Below are 12,858 nucleotides of genomic sequence, written 5' to 3' on the forward strand. Positions count from 1 at the left end.
TGATTTTGCAACTAGTGAAGGTGGGTTTAATCAATTGTTTTGATAGCTCAGGGTTTATATATTTTGAGATTGCTGCTGCGCTTTTAATTCACACCCTCCTTTAATCCAAATTAGCTTTCAAGTGCGGACAAGCCCTATGCTCCTCTGAGGTGAAGCTGTTGGCAAACGGAAGCCGGAGTGTTTCCAAGCACATTCGGCACATAAGGACACCGCTGCATCTTTGACACTCCCTCCCACAGCACTCGGGGGGCTGCGGAGGCACGGCGTGCCAGCAACCCCGGCCTGGCACGGCAGGCGGGCATGGCACGGAGGAGGGACCGGCGCAATGGCAGGCGGAAGGTGCTGGAGCACTCGCTAAACAAACAGGTTTGGTTTTGAAGCTCCCTGGCAAGGAGTCGTTGCCTGAAAAGACTTTCCCGTGGCAGAGGCGAGCACTTGCCCACGCATGTTGGGACTGAACTGGCTGCTTTTGGCCACCAGCTTATCTGGAGGAGGAGAGAAGAGGCATTGGTCTTTGCCTGCATACAACGGGTAAAAGCCGATCAGTATTTTTGCAGTAACGTGCCACGTTTCCTCGCGTTATCTCTAGGTCACAGGATCAACGTATTTTGTTTTTCCATTTTGCCCTTCCTTATTCTGTTGCAATTTAGGTTTTGTAAATCTGCTGCAGCAACAAGGTTTGCTTGGATCAGTTTTCCAAGCGGATTGCGTTGCTCCACAGGAGGGGAGCAGTTGGGTTTATTATAGGTGGAGTTGATGGTTACACCTATGCCTGAGACAGTTGCTCAATACTTTCCACTGTAAAACCCCGTTTTAATTATTTTTAATGTTGCAAAACTTTTGGCAGCAAGGCAAAATTTTCCATGCCATCTCCTTTAAAAGGTAACTGTTTTCTCCCCTCATCACCAATGCAGGAGGGAGACAAATAGAGAGCTAGACTCTTCTCCCTGTCCAATTTTGGGCTTTTGTGATTTTAAATTGCTAGAGAGTAGCCCCTGAATATTTAATAAAAGAAGAAAATGTCAATTAGCCTTGTTTTCACTAAGCAAGGGCATTTAGTTCGAATGCCTAGGAAATGCCTGAGAGAATGATTATTGTGGCAGGCTCAGAACGCACACGCCTTCAATTCAAACCTGCAAAAGTTACACAAATTCAATATTCCTTGGTCATCTAATCTCTGGCTTCCTCTTTCCATGATTCTTTCAGAGAACTCTTTCCAGATCAGCCGCTTACTTACCACAAAGGCCTGTCAATCAGAAAATAATTGAAATTGGTGTTTATTTTCTGTTTAAAAGCTGTACTAGGAACATTTCTTCTATGTTGAGCAATCCAGCAACGGATTGCTGAGTAGGGCTTACTGGAAAAAAAAAAATAAGCACTTTTCTGAGCGAATTAGGAAAATCTTAAAGCCAGATTTGGAATAATACCAATACACTTGCCTTGCAATGTCACCCAGGTGAATGCAGGGGTGAAACAACACGTGGGTATAGCCCCACCGGATCCACCGGCAGACATCCTGAGAGCCCGCTGTGCCCACCCCAAAACACTCCTCAATCCCAACGTATGTGAGAAATTCTCAGTGGAGATTTCATTTAAAACTTTTGTGCCAGAGCAAGGAGCATTATCACTGTTAATTTGTGTCTCATACATTGTCAGCCTGCGGCTGGCAGCCAGGACCTGTCAGCTCATTTAGGGGTGAGTAATACTCCAGAATCAACAGCGTGTCAGATAAAACATTTGGGGAGGGCAGGGGGCAGCCACGCAGCAAAGGAGTGGTTTGTATTTTCGCTGCTTCACCTCTGAAAAAATAACTTTACACAGGTACAGGAGGAGGAATGAATCCCATCACAATGTGGGCCTCTGCTATCATTCCTACCTCCAACCACCACCCTTCCTTGTGAAGCTCCTGTGATGCCTACAGCAGATAATCACAGCAGTTCATGGTGCTAAGTCTGCGGCCGGCCCCCGGTCTGCTGCGGGAGCCCTCGCACGGTGCCCAAGCCCTGGTTACCTGGAGATGTGGCCACCCCAATGGGACAGGTCCACCCCTGCCTGGCCCTACCGACCCCTCTCCCACCTCCTGCACAAGTGAGTCGTTCTGGTGGCTGAGGTCTGGCGTAGCGACGATGGCAGCTGTAAAAACCTTTTGTATCCACCTCTGAGGAACACGTTCTGTGCTACAGAATTAATACACTAATTCCTATATTTGCTTTGCATTGAGAAGTGTATCAATGGTAGAAGATAATTTTGAGGATAAATATTTCTGTTATTCACCTCCCTCCTTCGCTCCCTACCGTTCCTTACTCAGGCTCCAGCTCGACATTCCCGAGTGGTTTTTGTTCACTCTCGTGCAGGACTCTCCTGACATCCCATATCATTTCCTAGGACAACAAGGTCTCCCTCAGCAATTATATCAATGAGTCATTTTGTCTTAGTGGTATGAGACATATTTCATCCAGACCCATCAGTTTCTAGCTCCTCAGGATGGACGCTTGTTATACCTCCATGGATGATTTTCTGAAGCACATCACTCTGTGCACGCTTCGCAATCTGTTTTATTTTTTATTTTTTTCCTTTTAAAGTCGTGGTTGCTGGGTCCAATGAGATTTCACTCCATTCTTAGCTTTCAGGTATGACAAGGAAGGGAGAGAGACATTTCGGTGGAAAAGAGTTTCAACCCTGATCATGGAAGAAGTCTAAGTGCATGTGAAAGAAAACACCTTGCAGACTCAGAAATGAGAAAGTAAATAGAAAGAGGAGAACGGGTGTTATCTGAGAGAAATGTTATGAGTCAAATTAATTTTAAGCTCCTGACTCAGAGTTTTGATGCTTGCATCAACAGCTACAGGTAGTCTCAACTGCTTGAGCATGCCAGCAGTCACTCTGAAGTGAATTATTACGAACTGGTCTCCAGTTACCTGTTATGTATGAACAAGTGCAAGTTCAGCGCAACAGAAATAAAGGCACCTGCCAGCTTCTCTCCTGGCAGGGAACGACTCTAACCTGCCAGCTACCAGCCCATGGCTGTGTCAAGTCATTTCTCTGGGATCTCCAGATGGCCGTTGACCTGCTCAGAGGAGCTGGACAGGCAGATGGGACCACTCAGAAGACACATGCCAGCTGGCAGGACACGGAGGGTGTCAGAGCTCACTGGCACAAGGGAATGCCCTGAAAATCAAAACATCACATCTCATGGTGACACCATGAAACCATAAAATGATTTGGGCTGGATCGAAGGGACCTCAAAGATCATCTAGTTCCAACCCCCCTGCCATGGGCAGGGACACCCTCCACTACACCAGGTTGCCCAAAGCCTCATCCAACCTGGTCTGGAACACTTCCAGGGATGGGGTAGCTACAGGCTACAGCTTCTCCAGGTATCCTGTCCCAGTGCCTCACCACCCTCGTTGTAGGACTCAATAAACCCGCACATCCCACCCCGACTAAGGAAAACGCACCCTTTTCCCCACCCCTCAGTCAGGAGAACACTTTGTGCTCTGGGGTTACGGTGAGCCCACCTCACGCCCCGCAGCTGCCGACGCTACAACAACCCGCAAAGCACAAAGAGGTGGTGTTCGCACAGCACGAACGCGTGCGGTTGTGCAGCGGAGGCCGCACCGTCCTCCGCGAAAGGCGCCAGGTAAGGCCGCCCGGCGCCGCGCAGGACGCCGGTACCGCTCTCATCTGCATAGCCCCGCCCCATGCGACGCGCTATTGGCCAGCAGTCTCCTCAGCCGTGGTGCAGCCCGGGCTTGTGAGACTCGGTGCCTGATTAGCATTCGCCCCGCCTCCAGGCGCGTGGGCATGGAAGCCGGTTCGTCGCTTCGGCGACAGCAGAGTGAGACCGCGCGCTGCGATTGGCGGAGCGGCGCGTCACTCTGCCGCTGTGAGGGCCGCACTTCCGCCTCGGTGTCAGCGGCGCCGGGCGGGGGGGTGTTGCGGCGGGGCCGTCGCGGGAGCGCGGTGCCAGGTAATGCCGCCGGCCCTGCGCCGGGTCCCGCGCCGCCCGGCCCGGCCCTTCCCGCCGAGCCTCTCCTCTCCCCTCGGGGGGCTTCGCTCCCCGCACCTGCCGCCGCGGCGCCCCCGCCGAGGGAAAGGCGGGAGCGCCTCCCCCAGCCCCGCCCGGCCTGGCGCGGCCCAGCCCGGGCGGGGGGTCCCCTCCCCGGTGGCCGCTAACGGCGTTCCGCAGCGCCGCGGGCCGCCCTGTCAGTGCGGCCGGGGCGGGGGGCGGCCCCGCCGGGTGCTGGCGGTCAGCGTGCCCCCCCCAGCGCTGCGCTCCCTCCCCCGGCGGGCGCGGGGTCCCGGACCCGCTGGCGTGTTCTCTGCGAGCCGTGGGCCGGTGCGGCTGAGTCGGTAGCGCGTTGGATCGAAGCGATGTTCCCGTTCCATGTTCCAGCGGGTGCCCCGAGCTGCGGGCTGGGCGGCAGGAGCGTTCTCCCGAGCGCGGGGCTCTCCTGCGGGGACGGGGGAGGTGGCGGGGGCTGAAGGACGTGGCTGTGCGGAGGTCGCAGTCAGCGGAGCTGTGGCAGGCCTAGTGTAGGGATTTTTCTGATTTTGGTTTGTTTTTTTTCCCGTTTGCTTTTGGAGCTGGGTGGTTTGGTAAAGGAGTCTACGACACCCAGTTCCCGAGGTGAATGTGTTGAGCCTCAGCTTCAGCACGACGCAGGAGCCTCAAGGGGCCTTTTAGGCCACAGCTGAAGCACAGAGAGCAGTTAGGATTTATTTGAGTTGGGTGGGTTTTTTTTGTTCTTCAGTTACCTACTCAATGTTTCTCTTACAGAGCTCCTGAAAGGGAGACAAGCAAGATGGGAAAAATAGCAGGAAAAAAGGCTTCTTTTTAAATAACATGCCACCCGATCTTCTGCATAGTAACAAAGGTATAAATTATGTTGCCGTTTATTTAATTTGGATATTAATCATGTTTGTGCTGTCTGTGTGTTTGGGTTCAGGACTCCTTTCGGAAGCGGTTTGTTACTCTGCAGCACTTGCAGGCCAGAATTTCAAATGTGGGGTTGAAATCATCTGCTGTTTTTTTATGTCTGCCATAGCCTTGAGTTTCCCCTCAGAAGTATCTGCCAAGGCATCTTCAATGTAAGCAGGTATTGCTTTCACTGACTGTGAGTTTTCTCAGTTAAAATCCATAGCCTTCATTTAAGCTTTCAAAAAGGAAAAGTAAAAAGGAGACTCAGATCTGCAGTGTAGATTAGCATTACTGTACCACTCTTCCCTTTTGTCAGGCTTATGTCTACAAGAAAAAATAGATTTGTTTCATTCCAACTTAACCTTCCAAAGTTCAGCAACTCCATGTTCACATTGACATCTGGGGGCAACTACAGATAGATCATCTTAACAAACTTTATACCAGTATGCTCTGGGACTTCTAAAACCTCAGGGCAATTTCTGGAAGCAGTGGCTTGGGTAACTTCCAAGCATAAAGCACTGCGCCGTGGGATGGAAGTAGGAGAACTGGCTAAACTAGTGTGGAAGCAAGAAATTCCGAGCAGTGATTTTCCCCTAAGTAACCCCCTGGGTTTTCAGTTACTGTAAACATAGCTATTCTTAAAATAGCTGTCATACAAATGTTTGATCGTGTGACAGAAAGTTGGGAAAATCTAGGATAAGATCAGGAGTGATTCCATATGTTGCTTTCTTGAACCAACTGCACCTCATAACGAACTTGTAACTTCAGGGACCGCTTGAAAGGAAACACTGGGACATCTGCTGTCCAGGAATAAATATGCCATTTTTCTCCAAAACTAGCTCTTCAGGCATGCCAGTATAATCTTAGAAAGAAAAGACAGAAGTTCAAGATAGGAAGTGATGATCAGACACCAAACCCTATGCCTGCGAGTAGTTGAAGACCAGATAGCTTAAAGGTTTCAGCTGATGCAACACTGAAAAACAGTGCAGCGCGTGTCCTTGTTTGTTTGCAAACAGCTGTGCAAATGTACTTGATTTGTTAACTAATCAAGGTGGGTAATTTTCACTGTTGGGTGGTTCCTTTAAATCAATTTTAATACTCTTATTGCTTTCTGTGATATGTGCTTGCTTAAGCTGACAGGTCTCATGATTGGAACTGGTAATTCCTTCAGTCTTTCTTCTTGTGAATTCTGCTGTGTGAACTTCACACATGCTGACCTAGAACAAAGGTAGAAAGCTTAGCTTTCTGTTATTTTAGTGTTGGCTGGAAAACACACCAATCAGGCTTTTTCGCTTTGATAAGGCTATATTTTTAAATCACTGTTTGTAGTGCCAGTCAGATGATTTTTTTTTTAATTGTCATTGTTTGAAAGCAAGATTCACATGCAAGTATACTGAATTTTTAAGCAGATAATTCAATAGCTTAGGTATTAGAAGTAACTTGTCCTTGAACAATGCAATGTTACATCATGCTGCGTGATAACTAGAACTTCTGTTTACAAGTTGGCATTTTTTTTCTAGTCCTTCACTCAGTATCAATTTTGTCACCTGAGTCATGAGGATATCTGATAAGAAATGCCTGTATTTGACTCTAAGATGATGTTTTAAAATACTTAGTGTTTAGTCTATTGTCTGGAAAATAGCTAAATATTTGGTTCTCTTACCTTTTTTTGGAAGAAATGCACAAAATCAGGCGCGCAAAGAATACCTATTAAATATGGAGTTCTCAACATCTGGAGTGTTTTTGCTGAGTTTGAACACGTCACTGGTCACAGGGGCATCTTCACCTAGCTGAATACATTGGGCAGTGAGAGCAATGAAAAACTTGGTCACCCTGGATCTGCCACTTTGGCAGACAGGAGACTTTGATGTGTTTCCTGTTGAAAAAAACCCCATAGATTATGTGTTATGTGGATTCTTTTATGTTTTTTATTATTTGATGGAATAGACCACTATAGGACTTGGAATTAAAGAATATGTTATCTCAGTCCTTGAATCCGTAATAGTTACTATGCAGAGGAATGTATGATGATGTAATTATTTGCTCTGTGTTCTTAAAGGCTTGTAATAACAAGCTGCATGAAAGCAGTAAGCAATTAGAATGTGTCAAACATGGCTTCCCATTACTTTCAGTTATACTCTTCAAAAATTTATTGTTGATTCGGTGCACAAAGATCATGTCTTAATTTTCAGGATCAATAAGTTACAAGAATAGACTAAGCTTACTTAAACTTGATTTTTTTTTTTTTTTTTAAATACAGTTACAATTGGAAATTCATTTGCTGGTCTAGACAGATCCTTTACATTATTCCAGCGTATTTTATGATGCACATAATTTAATGAGACAGATGTGTTGTAAATTACAACTGCCCTCCATTCAGAAAATGCAGGAGGCTGAATAGCCCTTGTCTTTCTGTGATTGTTTATAAATCTGGTGGGAGTGTGCACAAAAGGTGAATTGTGCCTGCAGCTGCAGAAATACATCTGGACCTACTAATCTTGACCCTCTTGGTTCTATAGTTCAAAACTTAAACTGGATGTTGCTGTTAGACACGTAATGTCTGTACGTGGCATTAGATTGAATGGAAGCCTTGATCCGTGGCATTCCTGTTTGAGCTCTATTCTTTTACTGTGCTGTTCAGTTTTAGATGAGGTAAGGTTTGTAGCTGTTGGGATGCTGTGAACCTCTGGAGTATTCCAGAGAAGTTTACATGCTTATGATATTTGTCAAGAAATGTGCTTTCATGAATGCATAACTTCGTTATATTTTTACTAGCGTTATTTTAACTCTGAGTATTATTTTTTTTTTTTAGAGCTTCTAAAAGAATCTGTTGATATATCTCATTGGGTTTTGATTCTAGGGATAGTTAAAAACTAGTGATGATACAGAGAGGTTGAAGATGGTAAGCCTTTGAGTTCTCTGTGGTTCACATCACTCCTGACCTAACCAGCCCCAGCCACTGAGGTGGCAGAGGCCGACGTAGACTCATCACTCATCAATGTGTCAGTGTGATCAAGTGAGAACGAGAATTGTTTGAATAACCCTTGACTATAACGCTCCTTAGTGTTAAGGCTACAGAGAAGTTTGCTCCCCACCCTGTTCATAATGCTCCATTGAGCAGCACGTTTGTTTACTGCACAAAGTAAGAACTTTGTTAGAAGAACAGAACTTCTCCTTCAGGCATGTGTTCTTTCTAGGTTTTGCACAACATCAGTGAAACTGTTGAACAGTTGTTTCATAGTGAAACAAAAATGCTATCTATATTTAGACATCCAAATAAACTTTATGTAGCCTTATTTTGTCTTAAACGAAGTTCTGAGTGCTGTGTAACCATTTCATGATCCAAGTGAGTTAATGTTACTGAGCAGATAGTGGATTCTTTATTAAAACTGAACTCTGTTTAGATTGTCCTGACTTGAGAGTCAAACTTTATCCTTTTTTTTTTTTTCAATCTCTTGACAACAGCAAACATAGTAACACCCTTATTTATACTGGAATCGATTAAGTGTCTACTCTAAATATTCAACCATAGCAGAAACTCTGACTTTCTAAAGCTTTTGCAAATTTATGTGTCATCTTAAAACTCTTCAGCAAATAGTCCACTGGCTGTGTGCGTGAGCTTGTGCTGCAGAATCTTGGTGTGCGAGGAATTGTTGGTAGGCCTAAAAGTACGATTTCTTATGCTGTAGGGCTTTGTACGAGGTTAGTCAGCTGTTGTCGTCCTGCCTTATTTGCAGTGTGATTGCTGTCATAATTGTTTAAGAGTCTCCATGAAAATGATTTGTAAGATACCTTGTACAGAATAAATGTGGAACTACACCTGCCTGGAGAGAATGGGTCCACAGAGACGAAGCTTAGAAACTGCCTTTGAGTAGGAAGATCTGTGAACTAAACCTGTAACTATTTTTACTGTTGTAGGGCTTTTCTTCAGTGGTGTTATCTGCTGTAATTGTTTTCACATTCTTAAACTTCAGTTACCAATTTGCAGGGGTGGTTACATTATGATGAGAAATATTCAAGCATATTTAATTTTACCTTCAAAGTAACTTTGGGTTCGAAGAGAAGTGTTCATAACTGATTGATTATATCTCTACTGACATATGTCCAAAGCCACTGCGCTTGGAGTTATTTATTACTTCCCACCTTGTCTTTCTTACAAATAAGATAAAAGAAATCCTTCAGGAAACTAGTAAGAAGTAACTAGTTTTACAAGACAGTATTGAATTACTGTTTTTTTTTTTTAACAGTGTGGCTAGAAGTGAGCTGATATATCAGTCATGATCAAGCCTAGGATTATGTGTCATGGTAGGGAAGGCATGTAAACCAGAATTTTGTGATCTTTTATAACCGTAGACAACAAAATAGTTTTCAAGTGAAGGCTGCAAAGTCCAAAGAATGCTCCTTTCAGGTAGAAAAGCGTCTCAAATATTGATGTAGTGTTAAAAAAAGGAGAACGTTTAGAGAATTCTATGGGAATTTCAGTGAAGTGTTTTGCAATCAGAAAATATTAATCTGCTAAAATCAGGTTTCCTTGATCTTTGTTGGGTTTGGTAGAAGTTCTGTGAGCCAGTATCCTTGGCCGTAGCACCGAATTTTTGGCTGGAGTGAAACTGGGGATAGCCATTGGTTCATGTAGGTTCATCACTATCCTGCTAGTGTATTTTCTGTCCAGTTTCATTTTTACAATTTTTGTATTAAATAAATAATGCTTCTGATAGCAGTGCTGTATCTTTGTGCTGGGGGCAGTACACAGTGCATGGGACAGTTATTGTGGTTTGTTCTGGTGCAGAAACAAATTCTGTAGCCTGAACTCAGTTGCAAACCAGACTTGTAGTGTTTCGCTTGTCTTTAATTCTTGTGAAGTATCACCAAAAATCTGTGTTCCTGAGAGAACAGAACGTGATTCTGTGCCGTAAATCTGTTTGGCTCCTGTGTTCCAAGCTGTTTTCAGATGTTCAGTTTGCTGCTGCTGTTGTTTCAAGTGCTTTAAAAATAAGTTCAGCTAAACTACCAGCTTGAGATGCTTGGCTACTTTGGTTCTGTTGTGGGTTGACCCTGGCAGGCAGCTGAGCCCCACACAGCTCCCCTCACCCCCTCCGTGGGATATGGGAGAGAATCGGAAGGGCAAGAGCGAGAAAATTTGGGGTATAAGAGAAAGACACTTTAATGGCAGGGGGAAAAGCCACATAGAAATAAAGAAAAACAGGAGATGCAAAAGCAGTTGCATGTTATCAGCTGCCCCATGCCCAGCCAGTCCACGAGCAATGGTAACCCCTGCAAAACCCTGCTCCAGTTTTGTGGCAATCAATGGTAGAGAATATCCCTTTTGCCAGTCCGGGTCTGCTGTCCCGACTGCCTCGCTTCCCAGCCCGTTGTCCCCCCAGCCCACTCACTCTAGGGGCAGAGGGAGAAAGGGAGAAAGCCTTGGTGCTCTGCAAGCACTCTTCAGCGATGAAACATGAAACAGGAGCGTGTTACAAACACTGGTTTGATCACAGGTCCAAAGCATAGCACCATACGGGCTGCTGGGAGGGAAATTAACTCCATCCCAGCAGGACCCAGTAGGGGTGCTCAGCTGTCTCCAGGGCACTTAATAACTCCCAGCTACGCTGAGGCCTATAACAGGGATAGCTTCAATGTTCAAAGAAAAGGAAAAGTGATGGTGTGCCAGGTCGTCACCTGATCCTCTTTGCTGAATCTCTGCACTTTGTTTAACAGACGTGAGAAGGAAGTTGCCTTTATCTTACTGTGGATGCACAGTGAGTTTCCTCTTGCCAAGACATCTTGATGGAAGATGCTATTGCATTCAAACTTTGGAGTAAGAAACAAATCTGACTTGGTAAATAAAATCCTCTTCTGGATTGTGCCATCTGTGTAGCTGTTCTCTGGTTGAAGAGTTTTTAAGCACATAATAATTACAGCAGGTATCTAAATTGCCAATTAAATTGGCTTCTTGGCTATTTTTTTATAGATGCTTTAAATCCAGTGTTGTTTGTAACCTAATTCCATGAGTCAATTAAGATTCATCCTTGCTGAAGCTTTCATTCAGAGATGAAACACTGCAGTTTGATGCTTTCAGGAGATGCGTCTGAGCAAAAACACATAAATATTTATCTTCTAGTTCAAGCTATTTATTTCTGTCCCTTGAAGTACTAGAGCTATGTTTTATTTCAGCTGGCAACTCAAGAGAAGGTGAGGTTGGCACTTATTCCACCAATCGTGTTATAGGACTGTTGAGTTTTTTGTTCTCTTTTTTTTTTATTTAGTATTTTTAGTGTCAATATGAAGGTTGTGTATATTTCATCTTCTGCTGGCTCTTTTGGCGTCTCTTTCTGGACGGAAGGTGCATCCTGAACCCAGGATATCAAACTAATGAAAATGTTGCTCTCTATTAACATATGCTATTAGGTGGATTAAACAAGTCATGGAATGAATTTTCCTTTGTATCAAGCTAATTTTAAATTCTGTCCATACTATCTCTATTAAGTTGAGCTTGTGCCCCTTTGACCTATTCAAGAAGAACCTGAAAATTGAGTATCTTTTCAGAGTTCATGGGATTTGCTCCTTCTTCCTCCCCCCCATGGCAATACTTGTGCAGTATTTTTATCATAGGCGATTTGACAGAAAGTTGGGGTTTTTTTTGTGAGGAAAGTCTCACTTGACATTCTTTTTTCCTTTTTTTGTGGTGTGGGTTTTTTTTTTTTCCCTTGCTTACAAGTATTCTACTTTCAAGTTAATAAACTTAATTTGCTTTAAAATTTGCTGTGGAAGTGCACATCCAGCAAAACCTCTCTAGGCATGGGAAAAAGCTGATGAATGTGCTAGTTCATTAATGCTTGGGTGGCACTCTAATTCCAGTGTATTGAACTTCTAACACCCTACCTGTTCATGCTGGCGAAAGTGTGTGTTTATTTTCATGACTGTTTACTATTTCCTTACTTGTTTTTGCTTAAATACTCCTTGATCTCACAGGTAGATTCAACGTCTGTATAATGAACATGACCTAGTGTTCTGTAAATGTCTCATAGAGATAGAACATGTGTGTTAGGAGCAAAAAAAAACAGGATTTGTAAAGGTAGGAGGATGGTGTCAGTAAAGCAGTGCCTTTCCAGAATTGCTGCGTGGTGTGAAATTTCAACTTGGAGTCTGGAGGAATAAGACACTGCAGCTGTAGGCAGCCAGACATACTTCAAAACTGATGTTGCTGAACTGCATTCCGGTCAAATTAGCTGCTCCAGCTAATGCTTACCTTTCTATGGAAATGTAAATGTTTCTTTAAGGAGGAGTAACTTTTGGTTAGCCAACTGAGTCTTTGTTGAGGATTAACACAGAAGAACAAGTTGGTATGGAGTAACTAGTTATGTTGAATTAACCAAGTCATGGTAGTTGCATGTTTAAACTCTTACAGGGTGTTTTGAACAGGTACTAGTGTTTGGTTTTTTTTCATTGGTCTATGAATTCTGAGGAACCAGGGTCTCAGTGACACAGACACGTTTTGGGTTTGTTTTTGTTGTTTGTTTTTTTTTTTTTTTTTTTTAATCTGTTGAGGAATGGAGTTTGAGAAGGAGTAAGCACACATGGTGACAAACTTGAGAGATCACTAACCTAGCTAGATAAATGGCACAGGAAACTTTTAGTGCTTGGTAGAACTGTAAGCAAAGTGATGTTATAGACGACCATTACAGGTCATCTCCACAGCCTCATCTGGCGTATAGCAGTGGAGAGTACAGGTGCCAGAGAGCAGCCTTTGACCTCTTCTCAGGCAGTGGATCTCCACACCTTTGGTTTCAGAGAGAAGCTACGAAGGTAGAACCTGTCTTTGCAAGGAGCACATGCATCTCTCCTCATATAGACACTCATGCACATGTCACAGAACGCGTTGAGCAAATGACATACCTCATCAAGTGATTGCAAAGACTTGCACTTTTGTTGTTCTG

At 44.4% G+C, this 12,858-nt stretch overlaps 1 protein-coding gene across 5 annotated transcripts in view; it reads left to right on the top strand.

Annotated features, from left to right (window-relative positions):
- The first annotated feature begins 3,934 nt into the window (after window positions 1-3,934).
- OSBPL2 (oxysterol binding protein like 2) overlaps window positions 3,935-12,858 on the top strand; it is a 39,400-nt gene continuing 30,476 nt past the window's right edge. For 3 of the 5 annotated variants that reach the window (XM_086622808.1, XM_086622806.1, XM_086622813.1), the window contains exons 1-2: window positions 3,935-3,970; window positions 4,781-4,877. The gene's annotated coding sequence lies outside the window, so the exon portion shown is untranslated. Of the gene's footprint in view, window positions 3,971-4,780; window positions 4,878-5,048; window positions 5,092-10,736; window positions 10,761-12,858 lie in introns of those variants that run through there. The other 2 variants (XM_086622807.1, XM_086622811.1) reach the window with 2 other exon arrangements.

The sequence above is a fragment of the Tauraco erythrolophus genome, chromosome 18 (assembly GCF_009769465.1).
Source record: "Tauraco erythrolophus isolate bTauEry1 chromosome 18, bTauEry1.pri, whole genome shotgun sequence".
NCBI classification, from domain to species: domain Eukaryota; kingdom Metazoa; phylum Chordata; class Aves; order Musophagiformes; family Musophagidae; genus Tauraco; species Tauraco erythrolophus.